Raw genomic sequence first — 27,006 nt, forward strand, 5'->3', positions numbered from 1 at the left:
AAACATTTTGGGTTTGTTCGAGATTATTCAAACAACCAAATCAATCAATTTTACTTACAATATCTTAAAAAATTGTTTAATTAAAAAAAAAGCAAATCATATTTTTATTTGATTTTTTAGCACTCTGACAATTAACAGTTGAACAGAATTTCAGGTTTCCATTCAATTTTACGGAAGATTGTTTGTAACATGCGGAAAGATACATTTTTCCCCATCTAAAATGGGAAATTACTAATTCTCTTAAAAATAATGAACAAAAGACTGTGATGAATGAAAATTTCTATCACCAAAGCAATACTAATGACAGAATGCATGAACTTTGGTCATTCCTTTACTCATGATGACACTAATTATTTCAGTTTATCTCTCATCAGCTACACAAGATACTACACTACATTCTATCATGTTTAATTCCATGAGTTACCTTATACGGAAAGTATCTTCTGAACCATCAAACATCAATATCTGGTCTCCCTAAAAATAGAGCTACAATTCTACAATTATAATTCCTATTTAAGATTTGTTTTAAACCATCCACAATCAATTAAACTATAGGATTCCATTTTGCTTTCTTTACTTTTTACTTTTTTTTTTAATTCAATTTTAAAGTTAATTCAATTTTAAATTTATATAAAAAATAAAAACTGACCTGGCGATGTGCTTCAGCCGCTTGACGAGCCTCATTATATATATCATTATGCAAACGATCCAACATCCTTGCCTCTTCACTGGTAAAACGTTCTTTAGCAGTTCGACCATCCTGCAAGGTTGGATATTCCATTTCTTGACCGACAGGATATACTCCTGGTAAAATAAAAAAAATTTTTAATAAATAAATTTTTTTCTGATCGGTATAAAATATATACATCATGTCACAAATGCATATATTATGACAAATCATGGATAAAAAAAAAGAAGAAAACTGCTTCAGCATTTATTTAGTTGGAACTATGATGGAGGGATAAGATATGGGATGCGTCTCAAAAACCCTCTCCCATGTAAATGTCAATCACACCTTCACAAAGTGTAGCTATGGCTTGCTATCATGGTGCATCCTGTTCTCACAGACATAGCTCTGGCGACTGAGTGGCCATCAGTATAAATGGCCCCCCCCTTCTATAAAGTGCCAACAGCCTTTGATGAGCAGGTAGAAGGAAGAGTACTATTGTTCTGGGGGTGTGAAATTGCCCCCAAAGGCAGATGAATTACCAGATCAACGGCACTGGAATACAGAAGACAATGTAATGCAGTGGGAAACCACAGCATTAAAGATCCTTAAGGATTTCAGATATCCTTAATCCTTGTTGATCATGGAGTGGGATGGACCTTTTTGTAAAAGACTCTGGAGCTAAAACTTCCCCTCATTCAGATCTCCAGGAGGGGAATAAAAGGTTTCATGCTTATGAAGAAGTAAGATGAAGAACACAGAAAGGGTAACTGTGCAGGGAGGGCTGGACAAATGAAAAAGAAAACAAAAAATATGATAAGAATACAAACATGGAATGTACCGACACTACTGCAAAAAGGTAAGATTGAAAACACAACACAAGAAATGATTAGAAATAAATCAGATGTACTTGGAATGAGTTAAGTAAGATGGGGAGGAAATGGAGAAATGTCAAGTAGGGACTTCCACTTGTACACTCGGTTGTTGAAAGAAGTGGTAGGAATGGAGTTGGTGTATTAATTATAAAGAGAATAGTAGGTAAGGTAATTAGGGTGGAATATGTTGATGATCACCTGATGATGATAAGGATAGAAGACCTTGTAATAATGCAAGTATATATGCCAGCATCACAATATACTGAAGAAGAGGTTGAGAAGTATTATGGAAAGCTCAAAAATACACTAGAGAGAGAAAGGAAAAACGTATTTGTACTGATGGGATACGGGAATACTACGGTTGGTGGACAAGAAGGCAAGATAATAGAAAAATATGGTTTAAATAATAGAAACAAAAGAAAAGAGGGATTAGTTGAGTTCTGCATGGAAAATAATATGGTAGTGGGAAACACGATAATTGAAAATCATAAAAGGCGACATACATGGGTGTCGAGATTGGATGGAGAGAGGTACCAAATTGATTGCTCATACAACAAACGTTGTATGCTCATACAACAAAGATATAAGAACTGTATGAAAAATGCAAAAGCTTACCAGGTGCAGATATAAACTCTGATCAAAACTTAATAGTAGTAGAATCAATTTGAAGATCAAGAAAATAAAGGTTGGTCAGAACCGAAGTACATATGATTTGGAAAAATTAAGAGTCAAAGAGATGCGAAATAGCGAACTGGAAAAAACAAGAATGGGATGGGAGCCAAATAATGTGAATGATCATTGGTTAAATATTAAAAACAGTATAAAAAAAAGCAGCTGAGGAATTCATAGGAATTAAGAACAGAGATAGAGTACGGAAGGAGTGGGTCTGTGAAGAAATGAATGAAAGGAGAAAATGGAAAAGTTGAAACAGGAAAGTGTACTTGTATTATATTCGGCCTGAAAACACCAACTCCGCATATAAAATCAAAGTATTACTTACTATCATAATGTATGCGGTAATATTTACTAATTATAAACTTGTAATTAATTCTTTTATAACCTTTATTTGTACTAAATTATTAAATGCAAAGAAACATTCAATATGTTTTATGGCTTACGTTTGAATCAGTTACACAGTTGTTAGGTGTGAATATCATGTATTCAATGAAGAACTACAACGAAAAATAACATTTACGGATAGACAAAAACAACATGAAATGGGCAACCTACTGAAACAGTCAATCATCATTATCTGATAACAACGTTGAAGTAATATGAACAAGATATTTGCATAACCTTAAAAAATCAGTGCAAAACTATTCTGTAGAGTAAAACGTTCCAAAAAATAATTGTTTTTTTTTTTTTTAAATAACAATGCTTTATGTAAAATTTATCAACAGTACAACATTAACAGATCTGAATTTACGTATATTCTGGATAAGTTCTGTTTCATGTTTTGACACGAATACGTCGGCATAACATTCAAATATATATGGGTGCTGAACCTGCATTCATCATTATGAAAACGGTTATTTGTTTAGACATTATGTTTAGATATGTAACATGGATTTACAGTGCTTTAAATAAATTATATGAAATTCATCCACATTTTTCCAGATTCATGTGGACTTACCTAAACAAAACATTTCCTCAGCAACGAGTCATATGAGAAGGTTGATAGCCTGTCCTCCATCATCTACAGATCCTGCTCTGTTGATCCTTATTTGAGGAGTTGCACAAATACATAAACATTTTCTGTTTAATATGAAATCTGAACTATTTAAAAGAACAGGTTATTAAAACTGTTCTGTCACACCACATTCTCTGTAATATGTAGAAGAATTTGAATGTTGCCTTCATGCCTGCAGAGCAACTAAAAGGAATGTATATATCTACTGATTGGTTAAGATTCTTGGAGAGTTCTTTTCATTCTGATGTAAAATTCACGTATCTTTGTCACGCTTTTTTCTCTAACTAGATGGGTTTGAAACATCGCTGTTACTATATAGCCCAATATTAATAAAATACTAATGACGAGAGTCGCATTACATATTTCACAGGAATTTAAAGTTTAATAAAAATTATTTTTATCGTAAATAAACCTACATTTACATTTTAATTTTAAAATTATAAATACCATCACGAAACAAAGTTGAAACAGGTATTGTAGGCGGATCAGTTTGTTTACATTTACCGCCTTTCCCACGTTTACGTTTACTTTTGGGTTTTTGATTGGTTTCTGCCTCTACATCTTCATTTTCTTTATTAATTTCTCCATTGACAACTTCACCGATCTTTTTTAATGATTTTTCATTAATAGCCAATGTCGATATTTTATCGGCAACATCTTCTTCCTCTTCACCAGGAACATCAGCAGAAGCTTCACCAGCACCTTCAGAAAAAACAAAAATAATTTTTTTTGAGTAATACCAATGAAATTTATCTATTTGTAATTGATTTTGCAGTGAAATTACCATTTAACTTATGATATCATTTAACTTAGCTTAATTTATTTAAATTTAAAATATATGTATAATTTTTGTAAAATATAATAGCACAACATCACTGCATATTAACGTCGCATAGTTTCTTTTATATGGATTTACAGGAGATGCTTGTGAATTGACCACTCTTATGCACAGTTTGTTTACATCAACTCAACAAGCTAACTGCATTAGGTGTAGAAAATGTTCTGTTGCTATAAAATTTGTTACTAATAATGGAACTACTGTTTTTGGTATGGTGGTTCTCAAATTGTGACTGCTATTAAAATATTATATTAACTAGTTGTCAACCAAGTGGTCAATCAAGACCCAAATTTTTTTACTAAAAATTTTATTTTCCTTTTTTTTAGCAATATTTTGGTGGTAACATAATTTGATGAAAGAGATCAAAAGTTTTTACCAAGAATTTTGATTTTTTCTCAATTATAATTTTAACAGTGCATAGTCTTTAAGATAAAAATGTAATTTGATCAAGGAATTAAATTGGACTCAATTTTTTTAATTTTTATTACTGAACATTTTGATCTTTTTTTTGCAAATTTTATTCTAAATATTACATAATTAAGTCATTAGTATTAAAAAAAACTGTACGGTGTATTTGAAATAAAAATGTGTCAACAAGAAAGCAAGCAAAGTAATGCATCCTTTTGCCAGCTTTTTTTTTTATTAATGAGAAATACACAAAAAAAAGAGCTCATATACAACCCCAAACATTTTGAATTCTACCAAAAATAAACAGTAATTAGTAATAATCCAACTACCAGTTCTAATATTTTACAACTAATAGATTAGAATGTATAAAGACGTTAGTGTACCATCTTATGAAATACAACTTTGACATTTTCTCAGATAGCATGTATTAAGATAAATATTATTTTATTTGTTTATTAAAATCTATTCAATTTATTATTAAAAATAAATGTTTTAAATCACTTTCACCATCAATCATCATGGATTCAAACACCACAAATTATTAATTATTTTTAATAATTGCGCAATTAGAAAACCATACTTCTAGAAAATATAGACTTACTAACCAGTACGTTATCCAATAATCCCCGCCTGAAGCTAGAATTTGCGTTAATATGCAAGATAATAAGCATATAGCAATAGTACAAATATTCCCACCAGCTCTAAGATAAGCTCCATAAACGCCATAACTAACAGTACCAACTGAACGCATTTCAGCAACTTCTGGTGGTTCTTGTTGTACATTAACAAAATGCTGTATATCTTTTTGCCATCATGCTATGATTTTATTGACTTTTATAAATCCACCATCTATAAAAGGTTTGATATGGCGACAGTTGACCATTTGATATCCATACAACACACAGTAATATTTGGTATTGTTGACAGATCATAATAAGAAATGCAAGTCTTATGTTCATTTTTGTTTTTTCACATTTAGTCTCTTCCAAGGAAATTTAAGAGCTATTTTTTTAACAGAACATTTATTTTAACATATAAATAAATGTATTGACCTAAGATATATTCATTACATAAACAAGGGAAACAGCTACCTCAAATTAAGAAAACTACACTAGATATCTGGAGACTTCTGGAAGTTTCATACAAATCAATTAATAAAAGATGTAAAAGAAAATTGGAGATATCGGAATCTTAAAATTCTAGCTAGCAGTAGAGCAGAGTGAAGAAGGACATGGCTGAAGGAACCAGTATCAGAGCAGATTAATAATGATTTACACTTAGAAATGACTTTATAGAAAGTGAATAGAAAATCGCCTTTTATAATGCTGGCAATTTACCTTTACTTCAAACTCTTCTACCATTAGCTTTAACTTCCGTCTTAAAGTTTACTTTAATTATTTTTGTTAATATTTTCAAAAAGTTTTGAACAAGTTTTATATGTAAGCATTTTTTACACATATTATTTAAAATCACAAAGCCTATAAGATAAGCAATAAAAATTAAAATTGTATTATTTTATTGTTTTGGAATTTCAATTCCAAAATTAAGCAATATGAACTGACAAATCAAAAACACATTACAAAAAGGATCATGCAAACAGCAAAGAAAAAACTTAAGAAAAGTCCTATGACCAATAAGAATACAAGAATATAAATGGAGATTACGAATACAATGAAACCAAGAAAATGCCAATATCCACCTGAAAAAGAAGAGCCAAATCATTTTTAACCCTCACAAAACCAATCTTCTACCACATTTACAACAAAAAGAATGGAAGTCAACAATAGATTTCAGAGGTTTTAAATGAAATGAAATGAAAATATTTGAAGGCGATAGTACATTATAGAAAACTGTTAAAGATTTCAAACAGAAGTATAAACAAAAAACCAGAAAGACACAAAGAATGAGAAATTAATGCAAACTATTGCTTCATAGTTGTTAGATGGTCAAACATAGAAAAAGGCTTACATGCTCAGATGATTTATCGGTTTCAGTCACATGGGGTGGTAAAAAAAAGCATGTCATTTCTGCTACATTGTCCTGTTCAGTCCCTAATTTAATATCTTTATTAAGAGGCAGAACTTCATTAATAAAAGTATTATTTGCAGGTGCAGTCATTATCTGTAAAAAAAAAGAAAACAAATAAAAATTAAAAATATATCCATAATAAAAATATACATATATAAATACTGTTATAAACACATTTCTTGTAATTACTTAATGACTGTTCTTGTTTTATGGAGGCTTAAATGAAGTTATGTTTAATATTGATGCAAGCATTCTTAATGAAAAGAATAAGAACAGCAAAATAATATTAACATAATGATTACCACGTGCAGCTAACCTTACATCTGTCTGTGAGGCCATGTGACACGGCTTGTGGCTATCTGATTCTTATACAGAGTAAAGACCTTACTGAAAAACCCAAAATGACTAGGAAATAACTTAGATTTCTAAAGAAGAAACAACAGATGAAAATTTGATTTCACATCCAGTAGCAACAGATAATAACGAGGACAGCTACCAAAACCTTCCAGTTATCAAAAAGGATACTGTTTTCTCTTTTTCAAGAAACACTTTCAAATTATAAAAGAGGCCATATAGAGTGTCAAAGCATCTGAATGAAATGAAGCGATAAGTAAAGAAATAAATTCTTTTCATCAGAATCAAACATGGCAGCTACCGAAGAAATGTCCAGATTGCCAAGGGTGGATAGGTGTTTACTGTCAAAACTGATTTGGATGACATAATTAATTATAAAGCAAGACTCATTGCTAAGGGCTATAGCCAACATCCAGCGAACTTTTCATTTACTCCTTGGAAAAAGGATGGAACATAACGCTGTTTCATGTAAAGACATCGTTGCTCAATGGACAACTAAACAAGAATGTACTCAAGCGATAACCTCAAGGATATGAGATTAAAAAAAATGTATGCAAACTATGAAAACATTGTTACGACCTTAAACAAGCTTCAAAGTGTTTGTATAAATACTTAACGTACTTCTTATAACAGTGTGTTCTAGAAGAAAGCAAGAATGATCCTTGCATGCATCACATTAAGAAATTGTGGTGTTTTTCATGTTGATAAGTGTTATTATAAGTCCTTCTTCAAAGATCATGAGCATAATAACAAAGTTAAATTCTGAATTTGAATTATAATCACATGAACTGGACAATTATCTTCGGATAAAGATTACTTTAACGGAAAAATTTATACAGATAGACAAGTTATGCAATAAATATGACCATGCAAAGATAATTTTACAAAAATATAGTTTTGACAACTGTAAACCATTACTTTTACCACTTAAATTTGGTTGTAAACCTGGAAACTCTCCTCTAATCTCCCGGTGAACATTACAGGGAAATGGTTGGAAACTTAAATTATTTAGCTTCAGGCACACACACCAGACTTAAGATTTGCCTTAATTATTCCATCTAGAGCACAGTCAGGCAATAAAGGACAATTTTAATTTGGTAAAAAGGAATTTTCAGATATTTGAAATTATTTCTGAAGATATAGTAAAACAAACAGTAGAAAATTGAGGCAAACAGTGATGTAAACTATGTTAGCGACAAAGTGACTTCAAGATCAACTAGTGGAACTCTCCTTAATTCTTTAAAGACCACTTGACAGTTTTTCATCACGTTCAGTTTATGCTAAAAGACAAACAGCTGATTTTTTGTCAATCTCATTTTGAGCGAGAAAGATGAACTGATGAAATTTCATCAGTATCAAAATGATGTTTGTACTGATCACATGTTTGGGTGTCAGGACAGTCCACTTGAGAGAGGTTATATTTGTTATTGTTTAAAGGCAAACATAACAACGCAATTAATATTCAGATGGTAAACAAAAATAATTACTTTGAACTTAACAACTGTTTATGCTCTTATTTTTATAGAACATTTAATCATGTTTGTTAAGTAATATAACAAACAAACAATTGTTATTGTATTGAGTTGGCTGTGAAATCATAGTTTGTTCAGAATGAAAAGGAAGCTTTATTTTATTTATATTACAATATTGTATTTATTGGCCTATGGTATAGTATATAGATAAGCAAGAACACTGCACGTTTATCATTGTTTCTGATGTTTGTAATAATTCATAAAATGGGTGGTAAATTTCAAACACAATTAAGATTGATCAGGATCTTAGGAAGGTTCAATCTGATAGTGATCTGTGTACTGACAGTTCTAAAAAAACTTAATTTTACAGATTTTACTAAAATTTATCAATTTCTAGTCAAAAATCATGAAATTTTCAGGTTTAGGCACTGCACAGTTTTTTTACCAACAATAATATAAGCATGTAATATTTTTTTTAAACAATCTCCAAAAAATGCTTGTATTCATATTAAATGTGATCAACTCAAAAGTACCTATTTTTTATGTATATATATTTCTTAAATAAAATTAAACTTTTTCTTAAACTGAGATAAACACAATGATGCATGCAATTGGTCAATTACAACCTCATATGTAATACTACATAATTTCAAATTAAACTAACATTACAGAAAATACACCAGGTTGGTCTAGTGGTGAACACATCTTCTCAAAGTTAATTTAGAAGTCAAGAGTTCCAGCGTTCAAATCTTAGTAAAGGCAGTTACTTTTGAATGTATTGGAATACTAACTAGATCATGGATACCGGTGTTCTTTGGTGGTTGGAATTCAAACCGCACATCTCAGGAATGGTCGAACTGAGACTGTACAAGATTACACTTCACTTAAACTCACACATACCACTCTCTGAAGTAATACCTAAATGGAAATTCCTGGAGGCTAAACAGGAATAAGATAACATTTCAGAAAAAAATGATTGTTTTTTCTTCATTAAATTTTATTGCTTTCCATACATGAAATCATTTATTTTCAAGGTTATGTAAATTAAGGCATTTCTTCAATGAATTTTATTAGTTACCTTATGAAATTATTGAATTCAGCAAAATTTTATGTTTATAAAAATAAAGTACAGAAATGATAATTTAGATTCACTGACTTCAAGCGCAACACCTTATCGATTGGAATGTCATTTCATATTCAGTCATCAATATCAAATGTTATGTTAAACTCTTATTGGTCTCCTGAGCTTTATTATAGTCTGTCATTTTTAACAGAGATTAGTAAGAATGAAATTTTTTCAAAAGGCTGAGAAAAAACAGTAGAATAACTCAGTCTGTATTTCAAGTTAACATTAATTTTAATATAATTTTTACAAACAAAATGGCTAGGATTACTAATCAATCATGTTATTGGTTGAAGTATCTTTGCTTAATCATTTATAAAAGATGTTCGAGTCATTTTAGTCGTTATGATTCTTTCAATTTTTGAATGCGGTAATTACTGTTAACACTGTATTAAGATTCTGTATGTGGTCCTCCCTATTCTTAACTAATTATTCTGCTGTTACATCTCTTGAGCTTACAATCTGTTGAACTATAGGTCAAGGTTTCACTTTAGAAAAACACCATTGAAATACATGTGGATCTCAAATTAATCGATTCTTCTTTGAACATAGAATTCTCTTATTCAGAAAACTTGTTTCTGACATTATTCTTTTATTTATCTCTCTTTTCATTCTGTCTAAGAACAGGACCGATTAGAACTGTTTCATTCTCAATAACTTAGGTTCTTCTGAAGCAAGGATAACGTTTTTTATTTAGGTTTATTTTCACATTCATTTTTGCAGATAAGGTTACATTTCAGATTTTTGACAAATAGGCTACCTTTGAGTTCTTTTATTTATCTCTTTCCATTCCATCTAATATATCAGGACTAATTGCATCTGTTACATCTTAAATACCTTAGGTTTAATGGAAGCAAGGATATCGTTTCTTATTTAGATTTATCTTCACCTTTCTTTTACCATAAGGTTACAGTTAAGATTTTTTACAAGTAGGTTAGCTTTGAGATTTGTAAACTATACTTTCCACCGATAAATTACTTTTTTCGATACAATTTGTCACTGTCTATAAAACTTATGAAAAGATACAGGAATTATGTAGAACAACATTTTTTCACTAAATAACCTACTTGAAATGACTGAGATTACATTCAAAATTCTGAAATAGTTTCAACAAAAAAAAATTTCATTAAAGAATTAAAGTTTTTAGACAAACTACTAATAACTGTAAATTTAGAGGAAATGAATGACGGGTTTTTCATATTAAATCTTCATCCCTTCTATCACCGACATTGGTATTAAGGGAATAACTGTCTTTATCATCCTTCCTGGATGCAATTACCTTTATCGGCCAATCAAATTTCCATTTCTTTATTGAAGTTATAGCTGTTGTAATATATGTATAATTTCTCCCTACCCATATTTAATCTGGACTCGGGTATGCTTCCTAGTAAAAGTTACCTTTGTCTGCTTGACCGGTTAATCAATCTTTCATACTTATTCAATGCACAATGGATTACAAATATTATAACCGCTACAATTAATGTTTTTAATGTTCAATGGACTCTTACAGCATTATTCTACGTTCAATTGTGTTAATTATTTTTTTAAATTAATTTTATCAGCTGTGCGATAGATGAGGTGAAATTTAAGTGTAAGAACATCATTACTGACTTTTTATTAAAACTTAATCTCTGTTAACCGATAGAAAATAAGGCTGGAACTAGCAATTTATAGAGGCATTGGCAAGACCCAAATTAATATTTCACAGCAAATGGAAACCGATGAATCTCGAGTCTGCGTGCAAAAAAAAGTGTAATCAAAAGAGAATCCCAATATTATTGTTCATTGTGTGCTTTGCAACCAGCTCTTAATTTAACTCCTTGTTTTGAAATCTACCATAAGTACATTTAGTCTAGTTTACATTTAGTTTCAACTTTTTATTGTTATTATTTCCATTTCAATATTTTATTATATTTACTACTGTTTATGTTATTCCTTTGAACTGTTTTTTTCTGTAATGTAATGTATTATGATCGTAATTGATTAAATATTAACATTTTGTTTGATTATTATAATAAAATTAATAATTATCAATTCTGATATTTGTGTTTTTATTTTATGTCTCGCCCAGTATAACAATTTACTTTGTTTAGTCTACAAAGTTCATAATATAACGCTTCTATTACTGTAGATTGTACAGTATGAATAAAACTAATGAAAGTATAACATACTAATTATTTTGTTGTTTGGTGGTGAACGCATCTTCCCAAATCAGTTGATTTGAAATTCGAGAGTTCCAGCGGTCAAGTCCTAGTAAAGTCAGTTATTTTTATTTGGATTTGAATACTAGATCGTGGATACCAATGTTCTTTAGCGGTTGGGTTTCAATTAACCAAAAATAAAATATGAGTTTTTCAAAAGGAAAACTATAGTATACATTTTTCATAAGTTTCACTTGAATTAGTCTAAATAATTCTCAATTGAAGTCTATTTATTGTAATTGAAATACTACTAGTTGGAATATACTTGCATGGAATATTTTTGCTTTAAAAAAAAAGAAGTATTTTTTAGAATTGCTACTGTTTTCAGAAGTGATTCATACTTTGTGTCTGGTTTTAAAAAATGAGAAATTCTAAAAATCTGATTTATTTCCTTTAGATAAAAAGTATTACCTGAGTTAATTTTAAAAGCCAATAAAAAACAGTTATTTACTGAAGATAAAAAATTTGAAAAATTAAAAATATCAGCTAGTTTGAGAATAAATAATGTAAAAATTTAAAACACTTGTTTTTGCAAACAAAAAAAATAATTATAAAATGATAACAATCATACAAAAAAATTGGAGATCCGGAATTAATATTTATATTTCTAAGATTATTAAAGGCATATGATTCAATAGAAGCTCGAGTTAAAATACTGAAAGAATTTATGTCAACACTAAAGCATTATAAAATAAACAAGTAGAATTTTTGGAAGCATTCAAATGACATAACCTGAGCTTATAATCACAAATATAAATAAATTTTGAATCGTTTTGTAAAAGGGAAAAGTTAAAATTTGTTTTAAAACGATTAAAACAAAATTGGAGAAAAACTGACTCTTTAATCTGTTCCATTTTTTCTTCCTTTAAAAATCTGAATTCTAGTTTTAATTCTCCGAATATGTTTTTTACATTTAATTTTAATTAATGAGTATATAAGGATTACAGTTTGACCGGTTTCAGATTAACGAAACTCTTTCTTCCAAAATTCCTTATGCAGCTAATTATTATCAGCTATTCCTATTATTCCAAGAAAGAGCCAATAATTAGCTACACATGTCTTGGAAGAAAAATTACATTAATCTGAAACTCAATTATTAATAACTTTAGTTTTATGTCATTTTTTGTCATGCTGTTCAACGAATTAATGCACTATGCATTTCACAATAGCATTATTACAAATTTGAGTTTATAAGCAAAAACCTTTGAGGCTTACATTTAAATCATTTGTGTGAGGAAGTAAATATTCATGCGTTTCTTTAAATACAAGTATTAAACACCTTAAGCACACAATTAGAAATAGATAGCTAGGATAGGTAAATCATTAGACACTTCTTATTTGGCGGCAATATCCAGTATGCTTTAATAATATTAAAATTAATTAACATGAAAATTAGAACAACAAGCACGAATAATAAAACGCAACTTTGTTTACAAGCATTAAAAATAATATTAAAACGGTAAAAAAGTTTCAGACAAAAGATACACCAAAAAGTTAGGTCTAAGTTAACTATAAACATAAAGCCTTAAGAGTTACTTATAGTTTTATATTATCTAGATAACACAATTAGAATCAATACAACTGTAAATAATTAATTAATGTAAAACGGGTTTAAAAATTCACATTCATATTATGTACAATTAAGAAAATTAACTATATGTCATTCTTACTTTTAGTAATGGACTACGGCACAAAATAGTATTTCATTATCTGCAAAAACCAATCGGTAGACCTACCAAAAATTATTTCTCTTAGTAAGCATTCAAGCAAGATTATTTTATGTAACAAATTAATCTACATCGTTAAATTGAGTAATAGTTGTTAACGGCACGGTTAGAAAGGACGCTGATAGTGCACAACAATGTCATGTTGCTTACACGATGTACGAAACAAACTTAATCTGACAACATTTTTGGTGCATTTTTTAAAGTTTACGTGGGAAACAAGTCAAGAGAAAGTGTTATAACACTTTTTGTTTCGAAAGAAATTTCGATTATTAAAAAACTAAGCCCGATAGAAAAAATTCATTAACATATAAGAAATTAGCATAAAAAATACTATAAGAAATAACCATTTTATTTTACAAACAAAAGATTAAATTTTGTTGACGGGTGTAAAACTTGTTTTTAATTTAGAACTGATAAGTTAATTATTAAATACATTGCATTGTGCACTACCGATACCATCCTATTTATAAGTGTATTATATCAGTGTAAATGTGTATTTTATTATTAAGTAAAAATGTATTTTGTTTTGCTTTCCTTTCAGATATATTTGCATGCCCCATTTAAAGTTATCACGCCCCCCCCCCCACAACTAGGTGGGCACACCCCACTGGTTGAGAAACACCGATCTGGACAGTCATCTGCTGTAATGTGAACTTTTAGTTCTTCTTTTCTATTTAACATAGCGACCTTGACCGTTATAATACCAGAGTTTATTGAAGAGCGTGCAAATTATATTCTAAAATGCATTACACTATAAGTACGGATACAATAGGGCACTTATGCGGTTTGTTCCACCCCTATATTTTTTTTATTGTTAAGTTAGGTTAGGTTAGTTGACAGAAATTTTAAGGATCTTGGATACACCCATTTTACAGTCTATCGTTGTAAAAATTTCGTTGACCCTCAAACCGGTGCGTACACCAATCACATCGAATTAACACGGCAAAATTCAAAAGAAATGCATAAGCAACCATTTTTGTACCCACAGAGAACTTTTGCAGTCATATGTGGCGTAAAATGTATCCTTATAACGATTTTTTATTTTTGTAAACACGTTTCAGAGGAATAGCCTTACAATTAAAGTTTTGTTTGACGTTTGTAATTTTCAAATAAAATTTGGTTAATCAGGTCTTTCAGTTTCAATTTAATGCGCGTTAAGCATTTTTCATTGTTTGCACATTTTTTGCATCGTCATAACAATTAAACTTTTGTTTCGGGTGGACCAAACCGCATAAGTACCTACAACAGGCAAACAAAAATAATAACACTTATTTTAAGCTGTACTAAAATAATATAAGAAAAACTTACCGCGATCAATAATGAAGATCATTATCTAAAATGTACAAGAAGTAACAATAACTGTTAAACAAGAGTGGACACAGAAACGATAACCAATTTGTAACCTAACTGTGTAAACAACCCAAGACTGACCGCTGTATTTCATAAGCTTCATTGTCACCACGTGATTTCCCTGTCGGTCCCCACCCCTGTAACAAGTCCGCCCTCTAAAATGCACTTCCACTCTCATAACAACCGACCGACCGACACCAACAGTTGAACAGATGTATAAACAACATAATTTGTTTTATCTAATGGCGGTTACAAACTTCAGCATCTACAAAAGCCCCAAAACCCAAATCGTTATACTATTTGTTTATAGCTATGCTGTTTCAGCATCGACAGAATTTTAGTCGGGAAGTTAAACACAGATGAGTTCAACGGTATTACTAAAACGGTCATTAATACGTGAACGTAGAAAGGAAATCGACCAAATTTTTTTCTACAAACAATCTTCATTTTAAAAAGATTGTAAGGACAGAATAATAATCAAACAACAACTGGCTTGCACTTTTCGTAAAACAAAAGAATACAGACACTGAAAAAAATAAAAATAAATAAACGTAATTTTAGCGTTAACGAGATCGCGTTAAGCAAATTAATCTCTACGATTGGAAATATTAAAAATAAAATTAATTTTGTCAAGACGGTGGGAAATTATTCTTTAAAGAAAATAAAACCGGTTACAGATTCCTACGGCAAATGAAAATTTATATTGAAATTAGAATAAAAACCAATTTGGCTCGTTATAAGAAAAGAGAAATACGCCTTTGCTAGGCGACTAAAAATAAAATAAATTTAAGTAAGAAAACAATTATCGGGAACTTATTGTAACAGCAACGCAGAAAACTATCGTTAAATAAAAGTACGGAAACACCGTTTAAAAAACTTTAAAATTAAAATTTTTTTCTTTTAATTTTTCTTTCTCGCAAAAGTTTCTAGAACGCTAAACGTTACTCTTTAACGGTTGACGGCATTGAATCTTCATGTCATCGAGTCTTGAGTTAAAATCTTTTTTATAATACCAAACTTAAAATAAGAAAAGTGAAGTGTAGCGGCCGGTTACAAGGTATCATTTTATAAATTCATTTTTTTTAATTTAAATTTCTATCTATTGCATTTACAACGCTTATTACTGATGTATATAAATATATTTTTATTTAATTACGATTATTTTATTCGGCATAATCTAATTTTTATTTACGATCACAAAGATTAGACGCATAATAAATTGTTGCCGGTATCGCTTTTGAATAATAACTCTAAATTCTATTACGCTGGAATGAATCTTCGTTAACTTTATGAAAAATAATTACATTTTTTCTCTTTGTAAAGCTATAAGGAAAAAAGAAATTGTGGGATAAACAAATAGATTTTGAATATTTTTTTACAAACTACTTTCTATTTTTTGTTATATCCGAATACTTATTTAAATAAAATAAATATTAAAAAAGAAAATATAATTTTATAACCAAGAAAAATCCTTTCCGATCGTGGATTTATTGCGTTTTATTACTTTTAGTTGTAAATACAGTAAATTAAAGAACGTTTTAAATTTTAAATATATTTATTATCTACTACAGTATATTTTTTTTGGCATTGAACACATTTAAAACAAACGAGGTACAAGAACCGTCATTCAGATAATACTTGTTCTGATAGTAATGATGTTCATACATCCGCGATCATAGTGAGAACGGAGAGATGTCATTTGTAGAGCTGATAATCACCTGAATTTTAGTTTAACGCAGGTATATAGTAGAAGCTGTTCGTTCAGCTTTAACGAAAAAGGAAACAGGAAACCGCTTCACTCCTGAGGTTTCCTAGTTAAACTTGGTATATTTTGATTGTTGTTCTTAAGAATGTATTTGAAGTTGCGGCTTTTGGCCGGTGTCAGGCTGTTTTAATATTTTCCTGACACCGGTTAATTATTTCTATATAGTGAAAAAATAATGATTCAAGAAAAAAGTTTAAAAAATTCGTTATTTTATTACTTTTTCTGCTCTCCTACCCCCAAAATCACATCCCAAGAAAACGATTAGGTTTATTTTCATTTAGTATGTTAAATGGAAGAAATAACAAAATTTCACTGAAAAATGCACAACAAAAAGTTATCTAAGGTTTCTTTTTAAGGGGTGGGGGTGAATTATGATGATTTTTTATTGTAATATTATTAATAAAGATTTAAATAAACTAGAAACTTTTTTAAAAATTCCAGAATTTGATATTTTTAAACTTTGATCGATTCTCCCATCACCAATATTGTCTCCAAAGTTACGAAGACAAAAAGAAAAAAAAATACCGTGGACACCGCATGACTAATTGTACGCCTATTAAATTACATATACACATTTTTTAGAATAAAAAGTTAAAAAAAATTTTATTTCATTAATAAATTCGGATATTTTTTCATATTCTTTATTTTATTTATTATTTATTGTAAAAATCGTTTTACAATCAGAGGTTAATAATCGTTTATAAATCAATGTATTTAAATTAAAAAAAGAGATGAAGTCGGATTGGAACCGACCCGATTAAATAAACAATTATTATTAATTAAATTCTGAATAAGTGCTCTGTTTCTGTCCAACCTACGGGCCCAAACGGACGCAGCATAAAAGACCATACTTTCGAAGACACCTCAGTACACCGTGTACAAATGACGGCCCGATAGCCCGTAATCCTTCCCAGCAATCCTCCTAAGCTTGTGCATCAGAGACACTTACGTACTTATGAACTCTAACTCGGCTGATCACACAGCCTTTATACTTAATGTGAGGGTCGCCTGGGCCGTGACCCTTTCTGCGAATGTCAGTCTCAGAAATCCGTCAAATACCAGGTTGCACAGCAGGTGAACGAGAACAGAACCCTGCGGGCTTCCCCTGGTGACGGACGTTTCTACAGCCGAGATACAGGTATGTATCTCTAAACAGAGCCGTACGCTTGTACAAATAGTCACGCACTACCGCCTGCAGGGCTACGGGAACATTGCGGCGTTCCAACTCATAGAGGACAGAACTCCAACACATGCCGGTGTTCTTTGGCGGTTGGGTTTCAATTAACCACACATCTCGGGTACGGTCGAACCGAGAATGTACAAGACCACACTTCATTTACACTCATACATATCATTCTCATTCATCCACTGAAGTATTATCTAAAAACGGTAGTTACCGGAGGCTAAACAGGAAAAAGGAAGAGAATTCCAACATAAGGATGGAAATGCTGCCTCTATGTCAGTAAAAATTGCCAAAACATATTTACAGTCGGCGCTTTCCACTTCGGCAAGAGCATTTAAGATGCGATCCTTGGTTCCAACCCCTTTAACGAAGCCGTACTGGCCTCGATTAAGAAGCGAGTTCATATCGATGCTTTCCAGAGCCGTTCCACAACCAGCCTTTCAAGCAACTTGGCTGACGGGTCGATAACTGCTGATCTCACTCGGATCCTTTCCTGATTTTAAGAGCACCCTCACCAAAGCCACCTTCCAACAAGTCGAAAAGCAACCCTAGCTTAGGCACCCCGAGAACAGCCTGCCAAGCGGCTCTGATAGAAAATAGCAACATATGATAGAAAATATCCGAGTCAAGTTGATCAGTCCCCGGTGCCTTTATCTGTGTTATCCTGATTTTTGAGCAAGTTAGGGTTAAACTAGACAATAACTCGATCAAAATTTTTATGAATGTTTAAGCCACCAAAGGAAAAACTGAATAGCAACCGCATTCGTGTAATTTGAAGCCTACAATTTTTAATTTTTTTTTTTTAAACAAAAAAACACGGTATTTCCTTTAAATACAAATGACCTGAACAATTTCAAGCTTTTAAATATTTGTTCTGACTTTATAAATCAGAATGAAACTTTATTAAAAATAAAAGATATGTACTTCATCGGTTAAACGCTGTATGAACTCGTAAGAACAGAAAGACAACACTCTTAACACTTCTTCCTATGTGAATTGGACATAATAAAACCTTTCTTTATTAACTTTTTTCTAATTAGTAAATAGTGAAACAGAATTTTTGTTCACCTGGTCTAAGATACCCGCCTCAAAATTGTTTCATACTATCAAGATGTATTATTTACACGCTTAATAACACATTTCAGCCAGGTTTCTATGTTGTTTGCATGTACCGCCTGTAATTTCATGTAAAAAATGTTACATCACATCGATTATTATATTCAGCATTCCTGATGCTCAGTATATATACAAAATTTGACTTAAACTTTACTGGATGACCGATAACTAGATTTTTGAAAAAATCTTTAGATTCGACCAAGTCTATATTCAAAATGTGCGTTTTCAATTTTTTCTAAAAAACTTAATGAATATTACTAACACCGATTGTAAATGCCATGTTATTTCATAAGATATAGATTATTGAAATTTCCAATATTAATATTTTAAATTATTTTATTTTTCTGAGAGTACATATATGTATTATTACACATCCATAATATTTGATTTAATATTTTACAGCAAATACGACTATGCGTTCTTATGTACGATTAAATTCCATAAGGACATAAAGTTGTAGATGACCTGAAATGAATCCCAGTTACTTCTAAAAACAGTAGAGCCATCCTCAAGAACAATAAAAATCATGTGCCAGATTTACCAAAAAATGCGAGAAATGATATGTTTCCTACGGCCTTCTTCATCGAGTCAAACATATCAGCATGCCGAGTCTGCAGAAAAAATTCAACTAATATTTAGCTGACAATGGATTTTTTACTACGCTCGATACACGGACTGGCTTTTTAGTAAACATCACTGCTCTCATAGAAGGCTGCTCTAACCGGTATCTCTTGTGCTTTGTTATCTTTACATGCATTATAGTTGTAAAAAGAGACCGGGACAAACAGTCCAACGCTACATGTTAATTTTTTCCTTTCTATTTTGAAACGATTTATAAACACTGCTTTAACTCGGTAGGAAATATTCATGCGCTCCTGCTATAGCACTACGTAGATGGGAAAGTGAAAACGCTAATATTGCACAATATTAGCGTTTTCACTTTCCCAAATACGTAGTGCTATAGCAGAGCTGTAGCTCTACAAGGGAAAGTATTATAATCGGTCCGAATCGGGCATATGTGGTTTTCAGCCGATCTTCAGGTTTTGACATCTAAGAAATCCAAAAAACCAAAATCCAAAACAAATTTGATTTTGGACTTTTTCTTAACCGCAGTAATAAGCGTTCATCGAGAGCTTTTCAATGATATATCACAAGTGATACTTTTTCCATCGGTTCTAGAGTTGAACCTAAATGAAAATTCAATTTATGAAATATCTGGATCTATAACGGGAAGGGCATATCGGTTCGATCAGACATCTCCTTTTCCATTTTTTAACATTTTTTTATTTTTTATTTTTATTTAATTAAATATATTGATTTATTAATAATTATTAACCCGTGATTGTAAAAAGAATTTTACAATAAATAATTACTCAATAATAATAAAAAAATATGAAAAAAAAAATCAAAAGTTATTAGTGAAATAAAATTTTATGTACTTATAAAAATGAGTAGACTATATGTAATTTCACAGGCATTATTACATGTGTGTGTACGTAATAGAGATGGTGAAACATCTGATTATTTAATAATAATTGAAAATTATAATTTAGAATCATATTATTTTTGGAAAGAAAGGAATGAAAAAGAAAGTGTAACTAAACTAAACTGGTACAAGGGATTTATTTAATAAATTCAAATATAAAAATATTCAAATTAAAAAAATATTTAAAAAAAAAAGAAATGATTGTTGATTTTTTAATAATCCAAATAAGTGAAGATATCTTTGAAGAAATGTTATTGTATTTATTAGAAAGAATATAACTGATTTAAGTACATTAGAAAAGAAAGATATGAAGCAACTGCAGACTACAGTAGTATAATACATTGCCGTTAAAAAACAAAGTGACACCGCACACAACCAAAAGACATAAATCATTATTAATAGACAAATAACGACAGCTGTCCAGTATATTAAAAAACAGTTTAGTAACTCATGTTGTATGACAAATGTATGTGTTTAGAAAGAGAGAGATGATAATGAGTGAGCTAGTAAGTGCGCAGCTGTGCAATGTGAACGAATTATTATGAACAACTAACAAATCTGTTCGTTTCTTTTATTCTCTTGGTCTTTTGACTATGCGTTCTTATTGTGCGTCCATATATCTCAATCGCATAGGCAAGGCAAATAAAATGTTTAGACTGCAGAATTAAATGAAATAACTATTTAAAACTACATTATCTATACGAATATAATTTTGTCTTTGATTAAATGTTTTTAAAATTTTTACATTTCCAAGCATATAACTTAGAAGGGATACGAGGGCTTTTAAAATATTAAAAGTTGATAATTTTTATTAATTTACTATCATTATTTGTTATTAATTTTTATTACATTTAAAGGAGGTAATAGAAACAGAAAAAATAATTATCAGCTTCCATTACGGTCCAAAAGCGTACTGCCCCGGGTTGTCTGCTACAACTTGATTGTTTGTCAACTGAATTTTAAAAGTGAGGTGTCATTTTGTTCAAAATAAAATGCTTAATAAATTTTGTAATTAGTAAAAATGTTATCAAACAATTACAAAGATATTGACGAATAAAAATTATGATGGCCGCCATTTTGAAGGTGAATTTTCAAAATTTGTATTTTGTAAAATAAAAAACTAGATTTTCTAAATTTAATTAATGTAGGTTTACCCGCTCCTGAGAAATATATTTTTTTTTTTCTTATCACAAACTGGCGTCCGAAGGAAATCAAAGCTGAGCAATACTTATGTTGATATGATTATTAAAAATTTGAATCTGAGAATTTGGAATTTGAATTTTATCTTAACATTTTACTTTTAACAAGTAATTGTGAATAGCGATAAATCTTGAGATCAACAGTCCACACGTAATTACTAAAAATCTATTCCAAATGTTTGAAGTTCTTTACGCATATAGTACGGGCGAACCCGCGACGAGGGATGCTAGTAATCAAATAAAATTTGAACGTGAATTCTTTTCGTAAAAATACAATCACCAAAGAATAAAAAGTAAATTTAGTAAACAGTAATAAATAACATTGTACGAATTAACACGCCAGATATATTAACAAAAACTACTGATTGAGAATGAGATAATTAAAATGAAACCGCAGCATTTGCAGAAAATAATTTTTCGGGTGGCATTACTGCGGCGCCAATAACCCGTAGACAGTCAAAACATTAGAATATTATTCAACAGTAATTAATCTTATTCGATGTTTGTACTTGAGAAAAAAATAAGTAACATTCATATTTCAAATGAGCCGTCCGATTATTTATATCATTCTATTCTACTAATATCTCAATTCGATTATGCCCGTCGCTAGACGAGAGTAATAAAATAAACAATTAATAGTGGAGTTCGTAGTAGCAGCAATGTTAAAAGTGACGCTAATAATTACAGTTCGAACCGGGTCGGTTCGGTTTTAAGTCTCTCATCCTGTACATATGAAAGTAATTTCGCTCACTAGTAGTTAATTTTCGGTACGGTTTTGGAATAAAATAAAATTTAAAACAATCGCATACAGAATTCGTAAACCAAGAGTAACTATGCGAGGTATATGACAACTGAATTTCGTTGTAATAAAACAGGTTTGGCTAATTATCCTTTGAATTATTTATTAAATTAAAATCTATTGGGAATTCGGTAAAAATAGCGTTTGATAAATTTAGTACGTATCACATTCTACCTTCATTATATAAAAACTAACAAAATAGAAAAATTCCAGTACAGTACATAACATACAGTACATAGTATTTATTTAATACCTAAGGCAGTATTTGGAACTATCTTGGATTTAAAATGCATTACGATTTTGATTCGACGAAGTAGATGTCCACATTACGGCGGTGAAAGAAACTAGCACCGCGTGAGAATTCAGATAACCGTACTAAAAGATCAGCGAAATCGTAAAAATATAATATAAACAAACTTTGTTGCACAGTTAAATTCCTCAATTAACAAAATAATCTGCTAATTACGCAAAAATGGTAACGTAATTTTTTCCATACAAAAGTAATAAGTGAAATGGGTCAGCCGAATTCAAAAATTAGTCGGATCCAAAGTTCTTTAATAATAAACTCCACTGCCCGGTCAAGGTAACCCAAAATATATTTTCATCATCGCTTGAGAGGCGAAATAATAGTAAGTACAAAACCATAAAGTTAAATCAAGTAAATCAAATAACTATAAGAAAATTCATATAACATTAAGGACTTGGAATTTAGCGTTTGAAATAAATTCAATGCTTTTTTTATCGCATTTCATTCAACGTACACGTGTAAAAATTACTTACGGCAGAAAAGTTTCACACAAAAAAACTTTGAGGTGCCAACCTGACGTGTCACCTACTAAACGGAGAATAATAGAGGAAAAACCTTCGCTACATCAAAGAGGTTAAGGAATATATATATTTATTATTTGTAACCCGATAACAGGAACGTATAGTAAATTTCATTACATTCTGATAGTTCATTTAAAACAATTAAAATATTAATAATAATAATCGACGTTTTATTTTTTTAAACAAAATCAGAATTTAGATAATTTTCAAAATTATGTTTTAACAGTAGATTTAAATTACAATTTTACTGCACAAAGATATACGCAGTATTTACATCTACATTAGTAAACCTAAAAGTGAGTTTGAACTTAAAAAAAAAACATAAATAATAATAACACACACCTCATTGGGTGCAATAAAACTAATTTTTATCTTTCTTTAAACAAAAATATATCGCTTAGAATAAATCCTTTTCTACTTCAGCCTATCATCACCTTGAATTGATTTTCTTTATTTGTACAAATATAATTTCAAGAAATGCGATTGCAAATATTTTTTTGGAAATTTTGAACCGAACCGAAACTTTTTTCATATAATACTTTGAAAATAAATTTAAAGAACATTTCAAAGGACATAAATTAAGAAAATTAATTTTTTACAAAATTGTTTTAACTTAAAACTAGCGTTTACCTCATTTCCTCTTCTCAAAGAAATCTAAAAAAAATTATCTTATAGAAAAAAAAAGGGTCTTACACTTCGAACGGCGTTCTCCTCCTTTAAACAAAATATTTGTTTAACAGTTAACTCGTTGGATATACATTATAGAACAGTTAATAAATAAAGACTGAACTATTGCGTTAAAAGCACGAAAGCGTTTTCATGGGGTTTTTTAACCCTCGAAAATACAACCTGGTTCGCGAATGAAGTTTTTTTTTTACAAATCTTACACTTTTTTGTAATGTCGTAATAAATGTTACATTTTAAAAAAATCATTCGGTCGTACTTCGACTGATTTAAACATTAATTTTTTGGTGAAATTATTACAAAAGTTGATCGAATGACAAAAATGGTGTCCGATTCTGTATTCGGCTCAACGAGTAGGGAACGGGAAAGTCACGCGCTACTCTTCTAGTACTCGTGGTATGAAATATTAGAGATACTTACGCTTTTTTTTTAATAACTAAAAAAGTTTAAAATCATGTCACCGTCCACCGTTTGGTTACAGAACGTAACAAACAAAACTTTCTTAGATTTTAAGATACCTTGACAAAAATGCTCAAAATATTATTGAACATTTTCTGGCAGGTCCTTTAAAAAGTAATATTTTATTAATAAAGAAACACTTGAGGGCACAAAAACACCGACCAATTGTTCTCGAGAAAAAACAGAAACAAGCAAGAGATCACGGTAAAATTTAGACGTTAAAATTAGCCTAATTTGATAGTCAACGGTACACAAAGAACTATTTTTAGTAAAGGAACATGCCTGATCTTAAACTACCACCATCAATGTACCCTTTATGAGTTAGTTGGAGAGTTTTCGATTTGGTTTACAAATTTTAACCTCTCGCAGCAGGTAGTATTTGAACCGGCAAATCTCACATTATAAAACTAATTATTATAGATAAACCTTCATTCTGATCGAGACACAATAATACATTATATAGATTACGTCTAAAAAAATTACAAAAACAAATTATAAGATAAACAAGAGATGAATATTAAAAATTAAAAAACACGACTGCCCAAAAGAAACTGCTGACAAACGTTGTTCTTTTTCTTTTGGTTTGGTTCCATTATGATTTTCTATACTAGTAAACACCCCGCTTGAATTCTGAAAATCGGAAGATCGGTTGCGAAGATGCAATATTTCCGAATAACCGTTATTTGTTAAATCGAAAGTATTTGATAAACTTTTCAAAAGTTAGCTTTCAATCTACTAAGTAACAAATTTTGAAAATCGGACGATTGTTTGCAAAAATATTATAAGAAGATCCCATTGCACCTCCCAAAACAGCACCCTACGAGCATTATGCGTGTATTACCGATTGATGATCGCACGAGGTTTCTGCATCACTTCACCAGTAGCCTTACACTCACTCAGTCCCCCATGGGAAGCCATATTATTAGAGATAGATAGATCTATTTATTTTATTTTTTTCTATTTTAATATTAAATAGAAATCTTTATTAAACAGAATTTTTTTTAATCTATTTAATATTAGTCTATTTTATTTAACGTAATTTTCTTTCTTTCCTGTTTAGCCTCCGGTAACTACCGTTTAGATAATTCAAATCCGTGTAAAAATAACTGGCTTTACTAGGACTTGAACGCTGGAACTCTCGACTTCCAAATCAGCTGATTTGGAAGACGCGTTCACCACTAGACCAACCCGGTGGGTCAGGAATGGTCGAACTGAGAATGTACAAGACTACACTTCATTCATACTCATACATATCATCCTCATTCATCCTCTGAAGAATTATCTAAACGGTAATTACCGGAGGCTAAACAGGTGAAAGAAAGATTAAGTTCATCATAATTTATTTTATCGATAATATTATCGGTTGTTGAAGTTTACAAGTGTCGTATGAAAAAAGTATAGTAATGGTCAATGATGGCAGTCTTCACGGTCGCCCCGATCACGTCACTCTTCCAACGGAACCGCTATTAAAGAAAATATTGTCTATGCAGCTGGTCGACAGCATTACGTCATCGAGACTGTTTTGTAATCGTATAGATTTGTTTACACATGATTTAAATTCATATAATTGCACAATACTAAGAAATGAAATTCATTTATTAGCTTATTATTATCAATAATATTCAAATTCGTATCCCCCTATTAAAACTACGTTATCATCCGTCTTTATATTTTGTAGATAAGCATCTAAGCTAGTCAGGCAAGAACGTATGTTCTGGAAAGGCGATCGATAAACGGCAATCAGTTTACGGTTCCCGTTATTAATTCTAAAATTAATACCGACTGAATTCGCATTTTTTAACTTTTTTCTTTCTTTCTTTTTTCCTGTTTGTCCTCCGGGAATTACCGTTCAGGTATTCAGAAGATGATATGTACGAGTGTAAATGAAATGTAGTTTTGTACAGTCTCAGTTCAACCGTTCCTGAGATATGCGGTTAATTAAAAACCCGACCGCCAAAGAACACCGGTATCCACGATCTCGTATTCAAATCCGTATGAAAATAAGTCACTTTACTAGGACTTGAACCTGGAACTCTCGGCTTCCAAATCAGCTGATTTGGGAAGACGCTTTCACTACTAGACCGACCCGATGTGTTGCATTTTCTAACTCTAGTTACACTATTTCGTGTTTAATATTTTTATCTACAAATAAACATATACCAGTCACTCTTTGCGAGTTTATTATTTTGAATAATAAATACGTTATAACCTAAACTGAAATTAAATTCAATGTCATCACCGATCAAAGTTCGGTCGATATAATAATCTGAAACTTAACTTTACTATTACTTAAGTAAAAAAAAATTTCATCAAAATTTTTTCTTATGTTCATATGAATTATATTTAGTTCTTTTTCTTATGCTTCTTATGTTCATATGAATTATATTTAGTTCATATTTAAGGTTAAAATCTAATCGAGGATTAAAATTTTAAAAAATAGTTTACTTCTATTTTAGCAGTCATAAAGAATACACCGACTAGCAACGATCTAATTTTACCAGACATATTTTGGAACATAATCGTAATAATAATGTAGTAGAAATAACAAAGAAGGACCGCTGAATGTGAAAATAGGAGGAGAAAAGATTACGGAGGTAGAAGAATTTTGTTATTTGGGAAGTAGAATTACTAAAGATGGACGAAGCAGGAGCGATATAAAATGCCGAATAGCACAAGCGAAACGAGCCTTCAGTAAGAAATATAATTTGTTTACATCAAAAATTAATTTAAACGTCAGGAAAAGATTTTTGAAAG

General features: G+C 30.4%; 1 pseudogene; it reads right to left on the reverse strand.

The window, feature by feature from the left end:
- LOC142325460 (methionine aminopeptidase 2-like) overlaps nt 1–27,006 on the reverse strand; it is a 54,873-nt pseudogene that overhangs the window by 21,476 nt on the left and 6,391 nt on the right.

Source organism: Lycorma delicatula, chromosome 5, assembly GCF_047948215.1.
Source record: "Lycorma delicatula isolate Av1 chromosome 5, ASM4794821v1, whole genome shotgun sequence".
NCBI lineage: Eukaryota > Metazoa > Arthropoda > Insecta > Hemiptera > Fulgoridae > Lycorma > Lycorma delicatula.